The 24,095-nt window shown below is 44.5% G+C and overlaps 2 non-coding genes across 2 annotated transcripts; one reads left to right on the top strand and one right to left on the bottom strand.

Moving 5' to 3' along the window:
- Window positions 1–11,343: 11,343 nt before the first annotated feature.
- Trnat-ugu lies at window positions 11,344–11,418 on the bottom strand. Its single transcript has one exon. It is a non-coding gene; the product is annotated as a tRNA-Thr (tRNA).
- Window positions 11,419–11,779: 361 nt separating this feature from the next.
- Window positions 11,780–11,854, top strand: Trnat-ugu. The gene has a single exon. It is a non-coding gene; the product is annotated as a tRNA-Thr (tRNA).
- The last annotated feature ends 12,241 nt before the right edge of the window (window positions 11,855–24,095 follow it).

Below are 24,095 nucleotides of genomic sequence, written 5' to 3'. Positions count from 1 at the left end.
GGTAACAGGTGCATCCTACGAAAATGTTTTGAAGAACAAATTCCTTCCTGCACTGCAACAAAAACGTCCGGGAAGGGCTGCGCGTGTGCTGTTTCGCCAAGACAACGCACCCGCACATCGAGCTAACGTTACGCAACAGTTTCTTCGTGATAACAACTTTGAAGTGATTCCTCATGCTCCCTACTCACCTGACCTGGCTCCTAGTGACTTTTGGCTTTTTCCAACAATGAAAGACACTCTCCGTGGCCGCACATTCACCAGCCGTGCTGCTATTGCCTCAGCGACTTTCCTGTGGTCAAAACAGACTCCTAAAGAAGCCTTCGCCGCTGCCATGGAATCATGGCGTCAGCGTTGTGAAAAATGTGTACGTCTGCAGGGCGATTACGTCGAGAAGTAACGCCAGTTTCATCGATTTCGGGTGAGTAGTTAATTAGAAAAAAAATCGGAGGCCTTAGAACTTGAATGCACCTCGTATATCGTTTCCTCTTCAATGCACTGTAGCACGGTTCTGGCTCTGCTGAAAGGTAACATCGCCGTCGGCGAAGACATCAAGCGTGAAGGGATGCAGGCGGTTCGCAGCCGTCACTGTGTCTTCGATTAGTACCACAGGTTCCATGCAAGCGTGAGACAATATCTCCCATGGCATAATACTGCTTCCATCAGCCTTTGTCCATGGCGCTCTTCATGAGTCAAGCCGCCCTTCACCTCGATCACGGCGTTTGTGGAGACGACTTTCGACCTAGTGTAGCATAAACGCGATTCATCCGAAGAGCCAAATCGTTTCCATTGATCCACGGTCGAATCCCAATGGTCCCGAGCCCATTGCCATCGTAACTGATGATGTCGTTGAGTCAACATGTGAGCATGTAGGGGTAGACTGCTGCATAGTTCCATGTACGATGAATGGTGTTCCCGAAACACTTGTGCATGCATCAGCATTGTGATCCTTCGGCAGAGATGCCACATATCACCATCTTTCCTATTTTAGAGAGCGAACAAGCCTCCGAACCCCACGTTATGTGATGAGTCGTGGACGTCCAACCATCTAGCACCCGCTGGTAGTTTCGCTGTCCTGCCGCATTCCGTAGATGCTCACGACAGTACGTGAGTTGCATATCAGCGCACAGTCCGCTGCAGAGTGAAAGTCTCATTCTGGAAACATCCCCCAGGCTGTGGCTAAGCCATGTCTCCGCAATATCCTTTCTTTCAAGAGTGCTAGTTCTGCAAGGTTCGCAGGAGAGCTTCTGTAAAGTTTGGAAGTTAGGAGACGAGGTACTGGCAGAAGTAAAGCTGTGAGGACCGGCCGTGAGTCGTGCTTGGGTAGCTCAGTTGGTAGAGCACTTGCCCGCGAAAGGCAAAGGTCCCGAGTTCGAGACTCGGTCCGGCAGACAGTTTTAATCTGCCAGGAAGTTTCATATCAGCGCACACTCTGCTGCAGAGTGAAAATCTCATTTTGGAAACATCCCTCAGGCTGTGGCTAAGCCATGTCTCCGCAATATCCTTTCTTTCAAGAGTGCTAGTTCTGCAAGGTTCGCAGGAGAGCTTCTGTAAAGTTTGGAAGTTAGGAGACGAGGTACTGGCAGAAGTAAAGCTGTGAGGACCGGGCGTGAGTCGTGCTTGGGTAGCTCAGTTGGTAGAGCACTTTCCCGCGAAAGGCAAAGGTCCCGAGTTCGAGACTCGGTCCGGCAGACAGTTTTAATCTGCCAGGAAGTTTCATATCAGCGCACACTCCGCTGCAGAGTGAAAATCTCATTCTGGAAACATCCCCCAGGCTGTGGCTAAGCCATGTCTGCGCAATATCCTTTCTTTCAAGAGTGCTAGTTCTGCAAAGTTCGCAGGAGAGCTTCTGTAATGTTTGGAAGGCAGGAGACGAGGTACTGGCAGAAGTAAAGCTGTGAGGACGGGGCGTGAGTCGTGCTTGGGTAGCTCAGTTGGTAGAGCACTTGCCCGCGAAAGGCAAAGGTCCCGAGTTCGAGACTCGGTCCGGCACACAGTTTTAATCTGCCAGGAAGTTTCATATCAGCGCACACTCCGCTGCAGAGTGAAAATCTCATTCTGAGTACGTGAGTATTCAACCAGCTTCACCATTTTCGAAATACTCATTCACAGGTTCTGCGTAATAATAATGTGCCCTTTGCCGAAGTCGCTTATGTCAGATAATTTCCCCATTTGCAGCCCATATCTTCGCTAGGATGATCCCCCGTCCGTGTCTGTTCCACCTACACACTCTTCTGTTACCGCCGCACGTGACCGCAGCCCCACCATGCGGCATTCAGCATTGCGGTGGGCAGTGCTCATAACATTTTGGCTTATTAGTATACATTTGCTAGACCATTCTGCAGTTCACACTTAAGTGGTTGGCAGCTGGTTTATCGAACTACTTTCAGACTATTTCACTACCGTTCTACTGTCGAGTATTTCTCATTCTACTACGATGTGTTTTGCATTCCGAAGAAGACGTTGGTAGTTCAGACTTTATCAAAAGATCCCGGCGCTTCGAAAAACACTTTTGTTTGAATGTTTCCCACCCCTAACTCGCGTTCCGTATCCTCGAATCCTCCTCCCCTATTTCGTCATAGCACAGAACGGTCTGCCCTCTTTGAGCTTTTACTATATCCTCAATGAATCCCGATCGAAAAAATGGTTCAAATGACTCTGAGCACTATGGGACTTAACATCTGTGGTCATCAGTCCCCTAGAACTTAGAACTACTTAAACCTAACTAACCTAAGGACATCACACACATCCTTGCCCGAGGCAGGATTCGAACCTGCGACCGTAGCGGTCACGCGGTTCCAGACTGAAGCGCCGAGAACCGCACGGCCACACCGGCCGGCAATCCTGATCGTACTTTGCGGAAATATGGCGTGAAATGTCTTTTGCGACCTGCATATAACGTTAAGGGGCTTTTAGTTCCATTAAGGATGATACTGTTTTACATAAGGAGGGTGTCCATCTTATTCCTCGCTGTTATGGCATGCCATATCTTGGTCAGACCATCAGGACTGTGGAGGATCGGTGTACTGAGCATAAGCGTCACACACGCTTGCAACAGCCGAGCAAAGAGGCTATCGCAGAACACCGGTCATCCTATAGAATGCACCAACACGGATATTGCGAAATGCACTTCCAACTAATAGGACAGTGTTAATAAGGAAACAGTTGAGATTAACTTAGCAAATAATCTTCTAAACAGAAATGGATGTTTCTGCTGAAATTCTGCGTAGAGTCCTTCTCTCTCTCTCTCTCTTGTCGAGAAACAGAGGGGCAGAGTTAATGCTATCTCAGCCACAGTTTAGGTAATTTTCATTGTCGATAACTTTTGACGTGAGGTTTTAAGCTCTCTTGCGCAGCGCTCACTTGCTGCAATTTCGCCATGAAAATGAGAGGGTGATCGATCACCCGTCGAAATAGCGGCGGTTGTCGAAGACATCACCCGCCTGCATTTCAGTACGTTATCAGAAAAGAATGCTACTAATTTAAAATTTATAAACAAAACTAAAGTGGCAAAAAGAGAATTAAAAATTGCTTGAAACAAGAGTTTAATAACTTTTCAATACATTATGGGAGAGGCAGTCATCAATGTCTCACAAATATTTACTATTAAAAACAGTCTTGATCACGATCACGATTTATTTATCAAGGTGACCGGTTTCGACCACTACTGTGGTCATCTTCAGACCTACAAGTTGTATACAAAACTTTAATTAGAGGGCTACACACATTAAAGAAAATACAAAAGTTATAAAGCTATAAAACGATGAATTACCATTGAGTAGGAACCTCTTTCTGTTGGAGAATCACTACTGGAGAAGCCAGTGCACGTCTTACTATATATAATGGAGGCTCCGCCCATTTCTGACGGCATGATGTCATTACTAACCAATGAGTTATAAGTCGAATTACAATTTACGATTCCTTAGTTAAAAGAACCTTGTCAAGAATTAAAAATAAATACACACTAAACTTAGCTTATTAAACAGCTATTATCAATTAAGAAGCGTTAAAAATATTTAAATATGTAGGATAAATGAACACCGCCATTTTCCTCGGAACTTCGATCATCTTGTACCGTTTGACATTGTCTAACGCGTTTTCCTGGTTGACGAATCCTATGCTCGTATCTTGATTTTTCCTCAATCTGCTTTCATTATAAACCGCAACGTCAGAACTTCCTCTCTGGTGTCTCTGCTAAAGCCAAACTGATCGCCATTTAACAGATCCTCAATTTGTTTCTCATTCTTCTGTATAGTATATTAGTCAGCAACTTGGATGCGTTAGCTGCTAAGATGATTGTGCACGATAATTTTCGCGCTTGTTGACCATTGCTATTTTTGGAACTGTACGGATAGTGTTTTTCCGAAAGTCTGATGGTTTGTCGCCAGTCTCATACATTCTACACACCAATATGAGTAGTGGTTTTGTTGCCACGACCCTGAGTGATTTCATAAATTCCGATTGAATGTTATGTATCCCATCTGCCTTATTTGATCTTAAATCGTCCATTGCCGTTTTATATTCTGATACTAATACTGGACCCCCTGCCTCTTCCGTGCTGATCCTAATCATGAGAGACACAGATGAGACGTGGAGTGTGGAAATCCCTGCGACAGTCCGCACGTGTGCAGGATATCTCTGGTTAAGATGGCGAAATGTGATCAAAGAGTCGGACATCACAGCTGTGTCGTGTGCAGGCGTACATAACCAGGCTTCAAGCGCCGTCCGGTTTATTGAGTAAGACTTTACAGGATAACACAACCGTAATAAACTACAGGGCTATTACAAATGATTGAAGCGATTTCATAAATTCACTGTAGGTCCATTCATTGACATATGGTCACGACACACTACAGATACGTAGAAAAACTCATAAAGTTTTGTTCGCCTGAAGCTGCACTTCAGGTTTCTGCCGCCAGAGCGCTCGAGAGCGCAGAGAGACAAAACGGCGACAGGAGCCGAGAAAGCGTATGTCGTGCTTGAAATGCACTCACATCAGTCAGTCATAACAGTGCAACGACACTTCAGGACGAAGTTCAACAAAGATCCACCAACTGCTAACTCCATTCGGCGATGGTATGCGCAGTTTAAAGCTTCTGGATGCCTCTGTAAGGGGAAATCAACGGGTCGGCCTGCAGTGAGCGAAGAAACGGTTGAACGCGTGCGGGCAAGTTTCACGCGTAGCCCGCGGAAGTCGGAATAAAGCAAGCAGGGAGCTAAACGTACCACGCCCGACGGTTTGGAAAATCTTACGGAAAAGGCTAAAGCAGAAGCCTTACCGTTTACAATTTCTACAAGCCCTGATACCCGATGACAAAGTCAAACGCTTTGAATTTTCGGCGCGGTTGCAACAGCTCATGGAAGAGGATGCGTTCAGTGCGAAACTTGTTTTCAGTGATGAAGCAACACTTTTTCTTAATGGTGAAGTGAACAGTTACAATGTGCGAATCTGGGCGGTAGAGAATCCTCACGCATTCGTGCAGCAAATTCGCAATTCACCAAAAGTTAACGTGTTTTGTGCAATCTCGCGGTTTAAAGATTACGGCCCCTTTTTCTTCTGCGAAAAAAACGTTACAGGACACGTGTATCTGGACATGCTGAAAAATTGGCTCATGCCACAACTGGAGACCGACAGCGCCGACTTCATCTTTCAACAGGATGGTGCTCCACCGCACTTCCATCATGATGTTCGCCATTTCTTAAACTGGAAAACCGATGGATCGGTCGTGGTGGAGATCATGATCAGCAATTCATGTTATGGCCTCCCCGCTCTCCCGACTTAACCCCATGAGATTTCTTTCTGTGGGATTATGTGAAAGATTCAGTGTTTAAACCTCCTCTACCAAGAAACGTGCCAGAACTGCGAGCTCGCATCAACGATGCTTTCGAACTCATTGATGGGGACATGCTGCGCCGAGTGTGGGAGGAACTTGATTATCGGCTTGATGTCTGCCGAATCACTAAAGGGGCACATATCGAACATTTGTGAATGCCTAAAAAAACTTTTTGAGTTTTTGTATGTGTATGCAAAACATTGCGAAAATATCTCAAATAATAAAGTTATTGTAGAGCTGTGAAATCGCTTCAATCATTTGTAATAACCCTGTACTGTAAGTACCAGCGTTCATTCTTATTTTTCACGTCAAAAGGAAAGAGCTTTTTATATACACTACTGGCCATTAAAATTACTACACCACGAAGATGACGTGCTACAGTCGCGAAATTTAACCGACAGGAAGAAGATGATGTGATATGCATATGATTAGCTTCTCAGAGCATTCACACAAGGTTGGCGCCGGTGGCGACACATACAACCTGCCGACATGAGGAAAGTTTCCAACCGACTTCTCATACACAAACAGCAGTTGACCGGCGTTGCCTGGTGTTGTGATGCCTCGTGTAAGGAGAAGAAATGCGTACTATCACGTTTCCGACTTTGATAAAGGGCGGATTGTAGCCTATCACGATTGCGGTTTATCGTATCGCGACATTGCTGCTCGCGTTGGTCGAGATCCAATGACTGTTAGCAGAATATGGAATCGATGGGTTCAGGAGGGTAATCTACATCTACATCCATACTCCGCAAGCCACCTGACGGTGTGTGGCGGAGGGTACCTTGAGTACCTCTATCGGTTCTCCCTTCTATTCCAGTCTCGTATTGTTCGTGGAAAGAAGGATTGTCGGTATGCCTCTGTGTGGGCTCTAATCTCTCTGATTTTATCCTCATCGTCTCTTCGCGAGATATACGTAGGAGGGAGCAATATACTGCTTGACTCTTCGGTGAAGGTATGTTCTCGAAACTTTAACAAAAGCCCGTACCGAGCTACTGAGCGTCTCTCCTGCAGAGTCTTCCACTGAAGTTTATCTATCATCTCCGTAACGCTCTCGCGATTACTAAATGATCCTGTAACGAAGCGCGCTGCTCTCCGTTGGATCTTCTCTCTCTCTTCTATCAACCCTATCTGGTACCGATCCCACTCTGCTGAGCAGTATTCAAGCAGTGGGCGAACAAGCGTACTGTAACCTACTTCCTTTGTTTTCGGATTGCATTTCCTTAGGATTCTTCCAATGAATCTCAGCCTGGCATCTGCTTTACCGACGATCAAGTTTATATGATCATTCCATTTTAAATCACTCCTAAAGCGTACTCCCAGATAATTTATGGAATTAACTGCTTCCAGTTGCTGACCTGCTATTTTGTAACTAAATGATAAGGGATCTATCTTTCTATGTATTCGCAGCACATTACACAAGTCTACATTGAGATTCAATTGCCATTCCCTGCACCATGCGTCAATTCGCTGCAGATCCTCCTGCATTTCAGTACAATTTTACATTGTTACAACCTCTCGATACACCACAGCATCATCTGCAAGAAGCCTCAGTGAACTTCCGATGTCATCCATAAGGTCATTTACGTATATTGTGAACAGCAAGGGTCCCATGACACTCCCCTGTGGCACACCTGACTTCTCTCCATTGAGACTGACATGCTGCGTTCTGTTATCTAGGAACTCTTCAATCCAATCACACAATTGGTCTGATAGACCGTATGGTCTTACTTTGTTCATTAAACGACTGTGGGGAACTGTATCGAACGCCTTGCGGAAGTCAAGAAACACGGCATCTACCTTGGAACCCGTGTCTATGGCCCTCTGAGTCTCGTGGACGAATAGCGCGAGCTGGGTTTCACACGACCGTCTTTTTCGAAACCCATGCTGATTCCTAAAGAGTAGATTTCTAGTCTCCAAGAAAGTCATTATACTCGAAAATATTACGTGTTCCAAAATTCTACAACTGATCGACGTTAGAGATATAGGTTTATAGTTCTGCACATCTGTTCGACGTCCCTTCTTGAAAACAGGGATGACCTGTGCCCTTTTCCAATTCTTTGGAACGCTACGCTCTTCTAGAGACCTACGGTACACCGCTGCAAGAATGGGGGCAAGTTCCTTCGCGTACTCTGTGTAAAATCGAACTGGTATCCCATCAGGTCCAGCGGCCTTTCCTCTTTTGAGCGATCTTAATAGTTTCTCTATCCCTGTGTCGTCTATTTCGATATCTACCATTCTGTCATATGTGCGACAATCTAGAGAAGGAACTACAGTGCAGTCTTCCTCTGTGAAACAGCTTTGGAAAAAGACATTTAGTATTTCGGCCTTTAGTCTGTCATCCTCTGTTTCAGTACCATTTTGGGCACAGAGTGTTGTACATTTTGTTTTGATCCACCTACCGCTTTGACATAAGACCAAAATTTCTTAGGATTTTCTGCCAAGTCAGTACATAGAATTTTACTTTCGAATTCATTGAACGCCTCTCGCATAGCCCTCTTCACACTACATTTCGCTTCGCGTAATTTTTTTTTGTCTGCAAGGCTTTGGCTATGTTTATGTTTGCTATGAAGTTCCCTTTGCTTCCGCAGCAGTTTTCTAACTCGGTTGTTGTACCACGGTGGCTCTTTTCCATCTCTTACGATCTTGCTTGGCACATACTCATCTAACGCATATTGCACGATGGTTTTGAACTTTTTCCACTGATCCTCAGCACTATCTGTACTTGAGACAAAACTTTTGTGTTGAGCCGTCAGGTACTCTGTCATGTGATTTTTGTCACTTTTGCTAAACAGAAAAATCTTCCTACCTTTTTTAATATTTTTATTTACGGCTGAAATCATCGATGCAGTAACCGCTTTATGATCGCTGATTCCCTGTTCTGCGTTAACTGTTTCAAATAGTTCGGGTCTGTTTGTCACCAGAAGGTCTAATATGATATCGGCACGAGTCGGTTCTCTGTTTAACTGCTCAAAGTAGTTTTCAGAAAACGCACTTTAAAAAATTTCACTGGATTCTTTGTCCCTGCCACCCGTTATGAACGTTTGACTCTCCCAGTCTATATCCGGCAAATTAAAATCTCCACCCACAACTATAACATGGTGGGGAAATCTACTGGAAATATTTTCCAAATTATCCATCAGGTGCTCAGCCACAACAGCTGCTGAGCCAGGGGGCCTATAGAGACATCCAATTAACATGTCTGAGCCTTCTTTAACCGTGACCTTCACCCAAATTATTTCACATTTCGGATCTCCGTCAATTTCCTTCGATACTATTGCACTTCTTATCGCTATAAACACGCCTCCCCCTTCACTGTCCAACCTGTCTCTGCGGTATACATTCCAATCTGAGTTTAGGATTTCATTACTGTTTACGTCTGGTTTCAGCTAACTTTATGTCCCTAGTACCACATGGGCATTGTGACCGTTTATTAATGAGAGAAGTTCTGGGACCTTTTCTATAGACGTTCCTGCAGTTTACTATTAGCACATTAATATTGTTATTCCCTGTTGCGTTTTGCCTACTCCTACCTTGCCGCGTCTCAGGAGGCGTCTTGTCGGGCCTAGGGAGGGAATTCTCTAACCTAAAAAACCCCCATGTGCACTCCACATGTACTCCGCTACCCTTGTAACCGCTTCCGGCGTGTAGTGCACGCCTGACCTATTCAGGGGGACCCTACATTTCTCCACCCGATAGCGGAGGTCCCCAGATCTCCGCAAAATCGTCTGAGCCTCTGGTTTAAGCCTTCTACTCGGTTCCAAACCAGAGGACCGCGATCGGTTCTGGGAACGATACTACAAATAGTTAGCTCAGATTCTACCCCGCGAGCGAGGCTTTCCGCCTTCACCAATTCCGCCAACCGCCTGTACAAACTGACGATGACCTCTGAACCCAGACAGCAGGAGTCATTGGTGTCGACATGAGCAACAATTCGCAGTCGGGTGCACCCAGTGCTCTCTATCGCCGCCGGCAGGGCCTCCTCCACATCTGGGACGAGACCCCCCCGGCAAGCAGACAGTGGGAACACTGGCCTTCTTCCCCGACCTTTCCGCTGTTTCCCCTTGGGGAGATGGTAGCGCAACCGCGTCCGGTACCCGCGAATTTGTGTCGACAGCAGGGACAGTGGGTGAAGCATGTAACACCTGTGGTGTACCATGCGACGCACCAGACTCCCCACTGCCGTGTATTTGTAGGACATGCGGAGATACTGATGCCAATTTTCAGAATGCAACTTTAGGTTTTCCCCTGTTATTACTCCTACACCCTTTGTCGAGGGAGGAAAATTCATATTTCCAATTTAGGGTTAAAGACGGTAAGGACGCTCAAGAATTCGGGCTAATGAGTCTAGAGTAACCGACGAGAACTGCTTGAGTTTTGAGTGAATTGTGCACATTTCACGATGCCGCGCTTAAAAGTAATGCCTCTCAATTTTTTATTGGAGAAACTCTTAAAGGTTCGTAAATAAAACAAACTTTATTAACATTCCCCGTCTTTATTTATCATGTCGACATATTCATTTTTCAACATAACCACCCTGGCGACAACCAAACTTCTGCCAACGAGAGACCAGTTTGTTGATACCGTCGCTGTAGAATGTTTGACTTTGTCGACGGATCCACAACCTCACCTCTGGATGCACCGCTTCACTTCTATCAAAGTGAAGTCCTCGGCGGTGTTCTTTAAGGTTTAGGAACAGATCAAAATCGGATGGGGCCATACCGGGACTGTAGGGAGGATGGTCGATAACAGTGAATCCAAGGCGTCGGCTTGTTGGAGGTGTGGCAGCGCTTGTGCGTAATCTGGCATTGTTATGCTGAATGAGAGGGAGCTCCGTGTGTGGACGAACTGTTAGAAATCGAAACTCGATTACACAGCGCTGATTTTTCAGTCATCGACAGAGTTCCGTACACACACGCCATGTTACTCGCTACAATTCGGAGCCCTCTAGGGGCAGAGGGCTGCAAATATGTAGATATGAAGGATAAAGATGCACTGTATACTGTTAATAACGTTTGTTTTATTAAAAAAAGCCTTAAGAGCTTTCAAATAAAAAATTCGGAGGCATTATTTTTCCTACTCCCTCGTAACAATGCACACAGGTAAAGTTTGACATTATCTGTAGCTAGCGTCATGTTGTTTTATTTACGTTCAGCTGGAGGGTATCAGCATATACATGATATTTACAGTATGACAAACCTAATTTCACGGTTGACATGCAAAGACAAGTGTGTCGGAAGGCTGGGAGACCAAATACTACCACTCTACGCCGCCCCGCACCCCCCCCCCCCCCCCATACGAGATGCATTCTTCATTATTGGGGATATATGTGTGACACAACTCATTGCATATTCCATATACTTATATGGATATGGTGTTTGTTCCTTCGGACATCTCAAGAAAGAACATACACCATTGATGACCTGCAGCCGTCGAGAACGAAATTAGAATTAATGTAATACCTTCAGCTGGTGACGAGAGTTGTTATATATCACCGGGGAGAGGTGGTAATGTGTGCCCTGACCGGGACTCGAACCCGGGATCTCCTGCGTACATGGCAGACGCTCTATCCATCTGAGCCACCGAGGGCACAGAGGATAGTGCGACTGCGGATACTATCTCGCTCACGCCTCCCGCGAGACTCACATTCTCACCTTGTATGTCCACACATTACATTCGTAGTGTCCCACCCCGACACACATGTCCGAAAGAACAGACACCATATCCATGTAAGTATATAGTTCTGGCAAAACCGGCCATGACCTTCTTCTTCTGTGCGGATGCACACATACTACCCGAACTCTTACGGGACTTGGTAAGAACGTCTTCCACGAGTAATGAGTGTGTTGGGGTGGGACACTACGAATGCAGTGTGTGGACATACAAGGTGAGAATGTGAGTCTCGCGGGAGGCGTGAGCGGGACAGTAACCGCAGTCGCACTATCCTCTGTGCCCTCGGCGGCTCAGATGGATAGAGCGTCTGCCATGTAAGCAGGAGGTCCCGGGTTCGAGTCCCGGTCGGGGCACACATTTTCATCTCTCCCCGTCAGCAGCTGAAGGCATTAATATATAATCCTAATTTCGAACTCATTGCAATCCACTTGACGAGAAATTTAAGCTGCTAGCTTTGGCACATAAAATATCAAAGTTCACACTGTCCAATAATCGCTGAACTACGTTCCTTGTCCTTGCATGAGGTCGTTGTGACTAGTTTATATGTAAAACAGCAGACTTCATCGTTACTGTGCTCCTGAGAAGAAACTAAATTACAGGCCCATATCGTTAACGTCTATATGCAACAGGATTTTGGAACATACATTGTGTTCCAACATCATGAATTACCTCGAAGATAACGGTCTTTGACACACAGTCAGCATAGGTTAAGAAAACATGGTTCCTGTGAAACACAACTAGCTCTTTATTCACATGAAGTGTTGAGTGCAATTGACAAGGGATTTCAGATAGATTCCGTATTTGTGGATTTTCGAAAGGCTTTTGACACTGTATCACACAAGCGGCTCGTAGTGAAATTGCGTGCTTATGGAATATCGTCTCACTTTTGTGACTGGATTTGTGATTTCCTGTCAGAGAGGTCACGGTTCGTAGCAACTGACGGAAAGTCACCGAGTAAAACAGAAGTGATTTCTGGTGTTCCCCAAGGTAGTGTTATAGGCCCTTTGCTGTTCCTTATCTATATAAACGATTTTGGAGACTATCTGAGCAGCCGTCTTCGGTTGTTTCCAGATGACGCTGTCGTTAATCGACTAATAAAGTCATCAGAAGACCAAAACGAACTGCAAAACGATTTAGAAAAGATATCTGGATATTGAGAAAAGTGCCAATTGACCCTACATAACGAAAAGTGTGAAGCCATCCATATGAGTGCTAAAAGGAACTCGCTAAACTTCGGTCAGTCTAATCTAAAAGCCGTAAATTCAACTAAATACCTAGGAAATACAATTATGAACAACTTAAATTGGAAGGAACACATAGAAAATGTTGTGGGGAAGGCTAACCAAAGACTGTGTTTTATTGCCAGCACACTTGGAAAATGTAACAGGCCTACTAAGGAAACTGCCTACACTACGCTTGTCCGTCCTCTATTAGAATACTGCTGCGCGGTGTGAGATCCTTACCAGGTAGGACTGACGGAGTACATCGAAAAAGTTCAAAGAAAGGCAGCACGTTTTGTATTATCGCGAAATATGGGAGAGAGTGTCACAGAAATGATACAGCATTTGGGCTCGACATCATTAAAAGAAAGGCGTTTTTCGTTGCGACAGAATGTTCTCACGGATTTCCAATCACCAACTTTCTCCTCCGAATGCGAAAATGTTTTGTTGACACCGACCTACAAAGAGAGGAACGACCACCACGATAAAATAAGGGAAATCAGAGCTCGTACGGAAAGATGAGGTTGTTTATTCTTTCCGCGCGCTGTACGAGATGGGAATAATAGAGAATTCTGAAGGTGGTTCGATGAACCCTCTGCCAGACACTTAAATGTGATTTGCAGAGTACCCATGTAGATGTAAATGTAGAAACGAAAGTAAGTATAAGAAAGTCGTTAATAAAGATTGCGGCCGTGATCCGCTGCGCTTCGTTATCGATATCGGAATATTTAATTTACGGGAAATACAGCAAGATAGCCTTTAAAATTTGGGCAAGGTAAATCCGTTTTGGTGTGTTGAGACAGTTAATACAGAAAAACTACTGCCCAGAGAAATTCGATAGAGAAGGAAAAGTAAATTGGTTGTGGAAAGCGGTCTGGTAAATCCGGTCTCACCTGGAATAATTACCAACTAGCCGATCTGCTTGGATAAACACGGCAAGACGAGTTCTGCCAGTAGTAAGTGTCACGCCAGGTGGATTCAGGCGTTATAGCAAAGCCAAGCGATATCGAACTTCGGCGATTTGGAGTCCACCGTTCTAATAATCACATTTTGTTGGATAGTACAATGTTGTCACCAGAACGAAGGTGCCAGAATGAATTTTCGCTCTGCAGAGATGCTTGCGCTGATTTGAGACTTCTTGGCAGAATAAAACTGTGTGCCGGACCGGGACTCGGCAAAGGCAAACGCAGAGGTCCGAAGTTCGACTCCTGGTATGGTATTCAGTTTTAAGTAATTTATTTATTTATTTACACGTCATGTTGCGTAGGACGAAATTAAGGAGCAAATATCCAAGGTCATGGAACGTTTCAGTACATGAAATTACAACATAAAAGTTATAACATATAAAAATAAAGTTTTCATGAACCCGTTAAAAAACAATCCATGAGTTTAAGTAAACACAATCAACAATACAACAAGAATCAGCTTAAATTTTCAAGAAAGTCCTCGACAGCATAGAACTCAGCAAAGAGTCAAACGACATGCCAGCTAACGAGCTGCAGGCTTGGCTTTTTTGCATTCAAATTACGTGCAATTATTTTACGTGTGGTTAAATCTACCGAAAATGCATAAGTGGGTGGAGGTCTCCGGTATCGTAGACGCGAGACTACCTGGACCTCGTTGTATGGGCAACTCTTCAATTTAGATTTAAAAGCTCGTGGATTACTCCTCACATTTTTGAATTCTAATGGTATCTTACTGAAAATGGATGCAGAAGTATATCTGCACACCTTTCTGCACAAGATTTAAGGAAGTCTGATCCAAATGCAGGTTTGATTTCTGCCGAGTATTAACTGAATGAAAGGTACTTATTCTTGGGAATAAGGTAATATTGTTAAGAAGGAATGACATTAAGGAATAGGGGAACTCGGGGTGGAACGGGATACTTAATGTTTAACAATTTGTATAAAATAAGGGAACACAAGGAAACACTTCTTGAAGTTATAAAAAAACACCTTGTAGTGTAACCTAATGTGCCTTATTTTAAAATCACTTAAACAATACATTTTGCATTTTTTTACAATTTTTCAAAGAAAGTCTTGCATACTTCCCATTCCGCCCCACCCACGGGGCAGAATGGGATAAGGGTATTTTTTGTGTAATTGTTGCATAAACGTTGAATTTGAATTACGAATATCATATTAAACTATGACAAAACGTTGTATTCAGACTAAGACATGTGTAATTTAAACAATTAAAAAGTCATTCTTCAAAATAAGAAAATATTTTAATGTCATTCTGAAAAATGTACAATGCTTAAATAACCACCAAACCACTAACTACTAGTCCTTTCGACAATAGTCACAAATCAGTATTTCCTCTTCGTCTTCACTGTCTATGCCAGCACATGAACTGTGTGCCCACTCTGGCATGCGACCCAGCCCTCATTAGAAACGCAGTGGAAGTCCCCACAGTAGAGACACTCAGCAACCTCTCTCTCTGATTCTCACTTCTCCATCATCTTCTTCCTTTTATTTTTCTTAAGGTCTTTGATGTCCTCTGTTTTGGTTTTTCTGGGTGTACAGTTTGATATTTTTGCCTTAAGTTGCACTGCACCTGACGTCTCTGTCCTGACATTCTTCATATTTGTGCATCCTCCTCCATTCTGTAGGCCTACCTTACGTGCGACAGCATTCTGTAGTTCCTTCGACGGTTTTTCCTTTTCGTCTTGTAGTCCGCCGAGTATTTTGACAGATTAGTGAGACTGGAATGACAGCCTCGGGCGATATCTGGAAAGCTGAGTTGTTCGCCGAACATAGCTGGTTGAGAGAGTCTGGCATCCATGAACATGTCAGAAATATTTTAGAGTTACCCGTAATACTAGAGGGCATATCATTTATATAAATAAGGAACAGGAGTAGCCCAAACACTGATCCCTGGAGCATCTCCCACTTGATCATACCGCACTGAGACCCCACATCACAGCCATTCTCAACATTGTGAATAATGACCTTTTGCCGCCTGTTGCTACAGTAAGAGGTGAACCAGTTGTGAGCTGCTCCCCATATTCCGTAATGGGCCAGCTTCTGGAGCAATATTTTGTGATAAACACAATCAAACGCCTTTGTTAAATCAAAAAAACATGCCAAGCTTTAGAAACCTTTTGTTTAACCCATCCAGTACCTCACAGAGAAAAGAGAATATAGCATTTTCAGTTGTTAAACGACTTCTAAAGCCGAACTATACATTTGATAACAAATCGTGTAATATAAAATGATCAATTATCCTTACATGCGCAGCCTTTTCAATAACTATAGCGTACATTGCTGGCATAGAAACAGGTCTAAAATTGTCTACATTATCACTTTCTCCCTTTTAATAAAGCAGCTTTACTGAGTACTTTAATCGTTCAGAAAACTGGCCATTCCTAAAGGAAAAATAACAAATATGGCAAAATACAGGGCTGCTAGGAAGTTTCTAATCGAAAGTGCTTCAGGAATGTTCGGATAATACTTGGCTGCTGAGAATAGGTTTATTGAAATGTGACCTCCTTAAAACATTTTTCGGTTTTTAATTTGCCGCACTCTTGATGAAACCTGAAACTTCCTGGCAGATTTGAACTGGATGCCGAACCGTGTCTGACCGTCTCTCGAACCTGCAACATTTGCATTTCGCGGGCAAATACTGTACCGAGTGAGCTACCCAAGCACGACTCACGTCCCGTCCTCACAGCTACAGCTCCACACTACCTCATCTCCTACCCACCCGAAGGTCAAAGCTCTGAATCGTCCTATCGGATATGTTGTAACATTTGCATGTTTTTATGTTTTTTTTTTTAGGGTGCCACTCACACCAGGCCAAATTTTTTCTGCGAAATGTGGCGAGTTCGGACAATACTTAAGCATTTGCCTGGGATTCGTACCAGACAGGATCGATAGAGTAAATAGAGAAGATCCAAAGAAGAGCAACACGTCTCGTTACAGGTTCATTTAGTGTGAAGGCTCACAGTCAGACAACTCGAATGGCAGGCGCTGCAAGAGAGAAATTTTCCAGCAAGTTGTTGTTTACTGTTGACATTTCGAGAGTGTGCTTTCCTGAAAGAGTCAACCAATATATTGCTTCGTCCTAGGTATACCTCAAGAAAAGACTATGAAAATAAAATCAGACACATTAGAATTCACACGGATGCTGACCAGCAACTGTTGTTCTCGCGAACCATACGCGACTTTGAAAGGAAAAGGGGGAAGTAACACTGGAAACCAAAGTACTCTCCGCCATACACCGTGAGGTGGCTTGCGGAATATAGACGTAGATGTAGATGGACAATCATTGGTCTGCCCGCGAGGCGGTGGTTGAAATCTTCTGCGCTAACATGTGTGCTCCGTTCCCTCGATATCAAAATGATCCCAAATGTTCAAATGTGTGTTAAATTTTATGGGACAAACTGCTTAAGGTCATCAGTCTCCAAGCTTACACACTACTTAACCTAAATTATCCTAAGGACAAACACACCCATGCCCGAGGGAGGACTCGAACCCCCGCCGGTTATCTGAGCACTATGGGACTTAACATCTGTGGTCATAAGTCCCCTAGAACTTAGAACTAGTTAAACCGAACTAACCAAAGGACATCACACCCATCCATGCCCGAGGCAGGATTCGAACCTGCGACCGTAGTAGCCGCGCGGTTCCGGACTGCGCGCCTAGAACCGCTAGACCACCGCGGCCGGCTAACCCCCGCCGGGACCAGCCGCACAATCCATGACTGCAGCGCCCAGACCGCTCGGCTAATCCCGCGTAGCGGATGATCCCAGTGCGTACGCCTTGAGGCAAAGTCATTAGCTTTAATGGCACCTGTAACAAAGAAATATCTACATCTACACTGGCGTCCAAAATTAAAGCCATAAACGGAAATTTTGCAAAGTTGCATTTTTTTCCCACAAAACAGTATAAAGAGGTGATAGTGAAGTAGAAACACTGTAGAGAGTTCAGAACTTAAACAACTGCAATCGTGCATAGAGGTAGACAATCACGTTCGTTTTTTTCCAACTTGTCGGATTTGCACACACATTCTGACTACTTGTTGATGTATTCAGTATGGGGTATGACCACCTCTGGCAGCAATACAGGCCTGACAACACGGAGCATGATATCACCAGCCTCACGATGAGGCAGTAACGCCCGTTCTTTGTGCAGAGTCGCTCGCAAGTCTTGGAGAGTGGTTGGTGGATGCTGATGTGGTGCAACTCGTCTCCCTAGTGCATCCCAGACGTGCTGTATGGGATTCAAATCGCGAAAGCGAGCAGGCCAAGCCCTGCGTGCAATATCTTCCGTTTCCAAGGAAACATCAACCATCTGTGCTCTACGAGGTCGAGTATTATCGTCCATCAGTATGAAAGCTGTGGCCACAGCTCCTCGCAACAACCGAACATGAGGTCCCAAGATCTCGCCACGATACCTGACAGCAGTTAAACCTTGCTGATTTACTGATACAGATTCATGAAGAGTGTTTCGACCGGTCAACATAATCCCTGCCCACACCATTAGGGATCCCAAAATCGTGTTCCCCATTCACTCCAGATGCGACTCCGTCGGGAACGCTCTCCAGAGAAAATCAGAGCTCATCTGCGACAAGAACATTGGCCCACTGTTCGACAATCCAGGTCGCATGTTGACGACTCCACTCCAGACGTTCTCTTCAGTGAAGTCGCGTCAGAGGTACACATACAGTAGGTCTCCGACAATACAGGCCACTCTGCCGAAGCCTCCTGTACACCGTTTGCCTCGGTACAACACGTCCAGTGGATGCTGCGAGGTCAGATGCCAGTTTGTGTGCAGAACTAAGGCGGTACCTTCGTGCACTTACAGCCAAATAATGATCCTCTCTTTATGGTGTCACACGTGGTCGGCTCTGCCCTGGTCTTCGGAATAAAGTTTGGGTCTGTATAAACTGCCGCCACATCCGAGAAACAGCAAAACGATTCACAGTAAGCCTTCGTGCCACATCGGTTTGCGACTGTCCAGCTTCCATTCTTCCCATGCCCCTCCATCACAGAGAGCCTGGTGGGCGTCTTCTCTGTATCATACTGTGAGCATGTACACAGCGATTGTGGATGTGGGGCTATAAGTAGTAATAGACGGCAAATTATCGAGTAAAACTGAAGTGATATCAGGTGTTCCCCAGGGAAGCGTCCTGGGACCTCTGCTGTTCCTGATCTATATAAATAACCTGGGTGACAATCTGAGTAGTTCTCTTAGGTTGTTCGCAGATGATGTTGTAATTTACCGTCTAGTAAGGTCAACCGAAGACCAGTATCAGTTGCAAAGCGATTTAGAAAAGATTGCTGTATGGTGTGGAAGGTGGCAGTTGACGCTAAATAACGAAAAGTGTGAGGTGATCCACATGAGTTCCAAAAGAAATCCGTTGGAATTCGATACTCGATAAATAGTACAATTCTCAAGGCTGTCAATTCAACTAAGTACCTGGGTGTAAACATTACGAACAACTTCAGTTGGAAAGACCACATAGATAATATTGTGGGGAAGGCGAGCCAAAGGTTGCGTTTCATTGGCAGGACACTTAGAAGATGCAACAAGTCCACTAAAGACACAGCTTACACTACACTCGTTCGTCCTCTGTTAGAATATTGCTGCGCGGTGTGGGATCCTTACCAGGTGGGACTGACGGAGCACATCGAAAGGGTGCAAAAAAGGGCAGCTCATTTTGTATTATCACGTAATAGGGGAGAGAGTGTGGCACATATGATAAGCGAGTTGGGATGGAAGTCACTAAAGCAAAGACGTTTTTCGTCGCAGCGAGATCTATTTACGAAATTTCAGTCACCAACTTTCTCTTCCGAATGCGAAAATATTTTGTTGAGCCCAACCTACATAGGTAGGAATGATCATGAAAATAAAATAAGAGAAATCAGAGCTCGAACAGGTTTAGGTGTTCGTTTTTCCCGCGCGCTGTTCGGGAGTGGAATGGTAGAGAGATAGTATGATTGTGGTTCCATGAACCCTCTGCCAAGCACTTAAATGTGAATTGCAGAGTAGTGATATAGATGTAGATGAAGATGTATCCAAGTATTGGTCGAACAAGTGTTTTCTAAGCTACCTCCTGACGATTCTTCCAATGAATCTCTGTCTGCTACCTGCCCTGCCTTCCTAGATATTCTACCTCCTAGATATTTTAGGGAAATGACTGCTTCCAGTGGTTGTTCTGCTATTGTGCAAACGTACAATAAAGGGTCTTTGAGTCTATATATTCCTAATATGTTATATTTGTTTATGTTGGGCAACAACTGTCACTCCCTGCACCGAGCGTCAATCTTCTGCTCGTCTCCCTGGATTTCGCTATATTGTTCCACCGTTGCGGCTTCTCTGTATACAACAGTGTCAGCTGGGAAAAGCGCCGTGGGACTTTGGACATTATCTGCTAGGTGACTTACGTATATCACGAAAAGTAACAACCCTAAAACACTCAGTCATAACTCGAAGTCCTATAAAACAAAACGCAAATTGAGGCATTTTTGTTGTCCTTGTGTAACTCTCTATATGTTTTGTCACAAGACTCCGTTTTCAGTTCATAATTACATCTAACTTGGCGTCTTTCAAAATGGCCGCCATATGGGTTACATAGCTTCACGAGATTTCCATCTCTCCAATCTCATATTACATTCCATAGTTATCTGTTACTACACTACTGGCCATTAAAATTGCTACACCACGAAGATGACGTGCTACAGACGCGAAATTTAACCGACAGGAAGAGGTTGCTGTGATATGCAAATGATTGGCTTTTCAGAGCAGTCACACAAGGTTGGCGCCGGTGGCGACACCTACAACGTGCTGACATGAGGAAAGTTTCCAATCGATTTCTCATACACAAGCAGCAGCTGACCTACGTTGCCTGGTGAAACGATGTTGTGATGCCTCGTGTAAGGAGGAGAAATGCGTACCGTCACGTTTCCGACTTTGATAAAGTTCGGATAGTAGTCTATCGCGATTGCGGTTTATCGTATCGCGACATTGCTGCTCGCTTTGGTCGAGATGCAGTGACTGTTAGCAGAATATGGAATCGGTGGGTTCAGGAGGGTAATACGGAACGAAGTGCTAGATTACAACGGCCTCGCATCACTAGCAGTCGAGATGACAGGCATCTTATCCGCATGGCTGTAACGGATCGCGCAGCCACGTCTCGATCCCTGAGTCAACAGATGAGGACGTTTGCAAGACAACAACCATCTCCACGAACAGTTCGGCGACGTTTGCAGCAGCATGGACTATCAGCACGGAGACCATGGCTGCGGTTACCCTTGACGCTGCATCACAGGCAGGAGTGCCTGCCTTGGGGTACTCAACGACGAACCTGGTTGCACGAATGGCAAAACGTCATTTTTTCGGATGAATCCAGGTTCTGTTTACAGCATCATGATGATCGCATCCGTTTTTGGCGACATCGCGGTGAACGCACATTGGAAGCGTGTATGCGTCATCGCCATACGGAGTATCACCCAGCAAGATGGTATAGGTTGCCGTTGGTTACACGTCTCGGTCACCGCATTGACGGCACTTTGAACAGTGGACGTTGCATTTCAGATGTGTTACGACCTGTGGCTCTACCCTTCATTCGATCCCTGCGAGACCCTACATTTCAGCAGGATAATGAACGACAGCATATTGCAGGTCCTGTACGGCCCTTTCTGGATACAGAAAATGTTCGACTGCTGCCCTGGCCAGCACATTCTCCAGATCTCTCACTAATTGAAAACGTCTGGTCAATGGTGTCCGAGCAGCTGGCTCGTGACAAAACGCCAGTTACTACTCTTGATGAACTGTGATATCGTGTTGAAGCTGCATGGGCAGCTGTACCTGTACACGCCATCCTAGCTCTGTTTGACTCAATGCCCAGGCGTATCAAGGCTGTTATTACGGCCAGAGGTGGTTGTTCTGGGTACTGATTTCTCAGGATCTATGCACCCAAATTTCGTGAAAATGTAATCACATATGTTCTAGTTTAATATATTTGTCCAATGAATACCCGTTTATCATCTGCATTACTTCTTGGTGTAACAATTTTAATGGCCAGTAGTGTATTTTCAAACTTCCTTATGTTCTCACATATCTGCTACTCGGGATCCATAACATATCTGTGCCCACTGACTGATTATTTGTGTATTCACTGCTGCGTCTGCTACACTAGTTTATCTTGCCTATGGTCTTTGAAGTGAGAGGAGCTTCGGCCAATGAGAACTGAGGAGGCTCCACACGAGAAGGATTAAACAGCGTTGTTCGACATGCGAATCCTTTTGAGCTCTTCTGGAGTAATGGTGTGTTTTCCATTGTGTGTGGTATGGTCTGGTTTTGATCGTAGCTGCGTTCAATTATCCTGAAAAAGATGGAGAACGAGTTCTGAAATCATCTTACGATTTGTTTTCATGAAGTGACACTGAAAATATGAGCAACACAATCCCGAAAATAACAAAGGCAAGTAAAGTGAAAATTATCACACGATCAGCTTAACAACGAATGCATACCAGTTGCTAACAAGACTAGTATACGTAATAACTATAGAAAATGAAGGAACACTGGCTTTACGGGAGTCAGTCCTTGCGTTGCACTGGCAAGGTAAGGCTTCAGAAAAATCAAGACACTTTCATAGTATCTGTCAACAACGTAAATTGGAGAAAAAGTTCAAAATTTTCAGAAAAATATCGATAATAAGGAGAGATAAGAAATATACAATACAATAAGCACAATGGCCTATAGGAAAGAATAGTTACGAAACGCAAATAGAGAAGTGCTTGGATTAAAAATGACATAATGCAGAGATGCAGTCTTTATCACCTTGTGTTCACCCTCTACACAGAAGAACAAATGAAAGAAGTGAAGGAAAGTTCTGAAATAGGATTGAAATTCAGCATTAAAGCATATCAAAAATAAGATTAAATTATTATATTTTTATCGTGAATAAACTAATGAATAATGATCATCAATTAAGAGAAAACCAAAGACAGTCGAATATATTGGTAGCAAAAATGACATAAGCTATAAAAACGCCCAAATAGGCTGCAAGATGTTGAGGGGGAACATGTAAGAAAGTAAAGCAAGTCTCCTGATCTTAGAGTAGCACGTGAAACCTATGTACTCAATTATTTGTTAGATATATTCCAATCTCTGTTTTCTTCTACAGTTTTTACCCTCTACATCTCCATCTAGTACCGTGAAAGATGTCTCAACAGGTGGCTTCGCATCCTGTCCCTCCTTCTTATCAGGTCGCGCTCGCCATAGAGTCGGATGTGACTGCCGGTGCGGTCCCACTGACTTGCGTCGCTGAAAACTCGAATGCAACGGCCGGCCTCTACGTGGTTATTGTAAAGTTCAATGTAGCGCCGCTTCTCCATCGGCCCATAGCCCCGCAGTCAGCTGATTATTAAATAAACCTCATCATTGTACCCTTTCTTCAGCTTATTTTGACAAGCTATGAACCATGAACCCCCATTAACCATGGACCTTGCCGTTGGTGGGGAGGCTTGCGTGCCTCAGCGATACAGATGGCCGTACCATAGGTGCAACCACAACGGAGGGGTATCTGTTGAGAGGCCAGACAAACATGTGGTTCCTGAAGAGGGGCAGCAGCCTTTTCAGTAGTTGCAGGAGTAACAGTCTGGATGATTGACTGATCTGGCCTTGTAACATTAACCAAAACGGCCTTGCTGTACTGGTACTGCGAACGGCTGAAAGCAAGGGGAAACTGCAGCCGTAATTTTTCCCGAGGACATGCAGCTTTACTGTATGATTAAATGATTATGGCGTCCTCTTGGGTAAAATATTCCGGAGGTAAAATAGTCCCCCATTCGGATCTCCGGACGGGGACTACTCAATAGGACGTCGTTATCAGGAGAAATAAAACTGGCGTTCTACGGATCGGAGCGTGGAATGTCAGATCCCTTAATCGGGCAGATAGGTTAGAAAATTTGAAAAGGGAAATGGATAGGTTAAAGTTAGATATAGTGGGAATTAGTGAAGTTCGGTGGCAGGAGGAACAAGACTTTTGGTCAGGTGATTACAGGGTTATAAATACAAAATCAAATAGGGGTAATGCAGGAGTAGGTTTAATAATGAATAAAAAAATAGGAGTGCGGGTTAGCTACTACAAACAGCATAGTGAACGCATTATTGTGGCCAAGATAGACACAAAGCCCATGCCTACTACAGTAGTACAAGTTTATATGCCAACTAGCTCTGCAGATGATGAAGAAATAGATGAAATGTATGACGAGATAAAAGAAATTATTCAGGTAGTGAAGGGAGACGAAAATTTAATAGTCATGGGTGACTGGAATTCGTCAGTAGGAAAAGGGAGAGAAGGAAAGATAGTAGGTGAATATGGATTGGGGGGGAAGAAATGAAAGAGGAAGCCGCCTGGTAGA

The sequence above is a fragment of the Schistocerca piceifrons genome, chromosome 9 (assembly GCF_021461385.2).
Source record: "Schistocerca piceifrons isolate TAMUIC-IGC-003096 chromosome 9, iqSchPice1.1, whole genome shotgun sequence".
NCBI lineage: Eukaryota > Metazoa > Arthropoda > Insecta > Orthoptera > Acrididae > Schistocerca > Schistocerca piceifrons.
The sequence above is the reverse complement of the archived record's forward strand: the minus strand, read 5'-3'. Positions and strand labels throughout refer to the sequence as shown.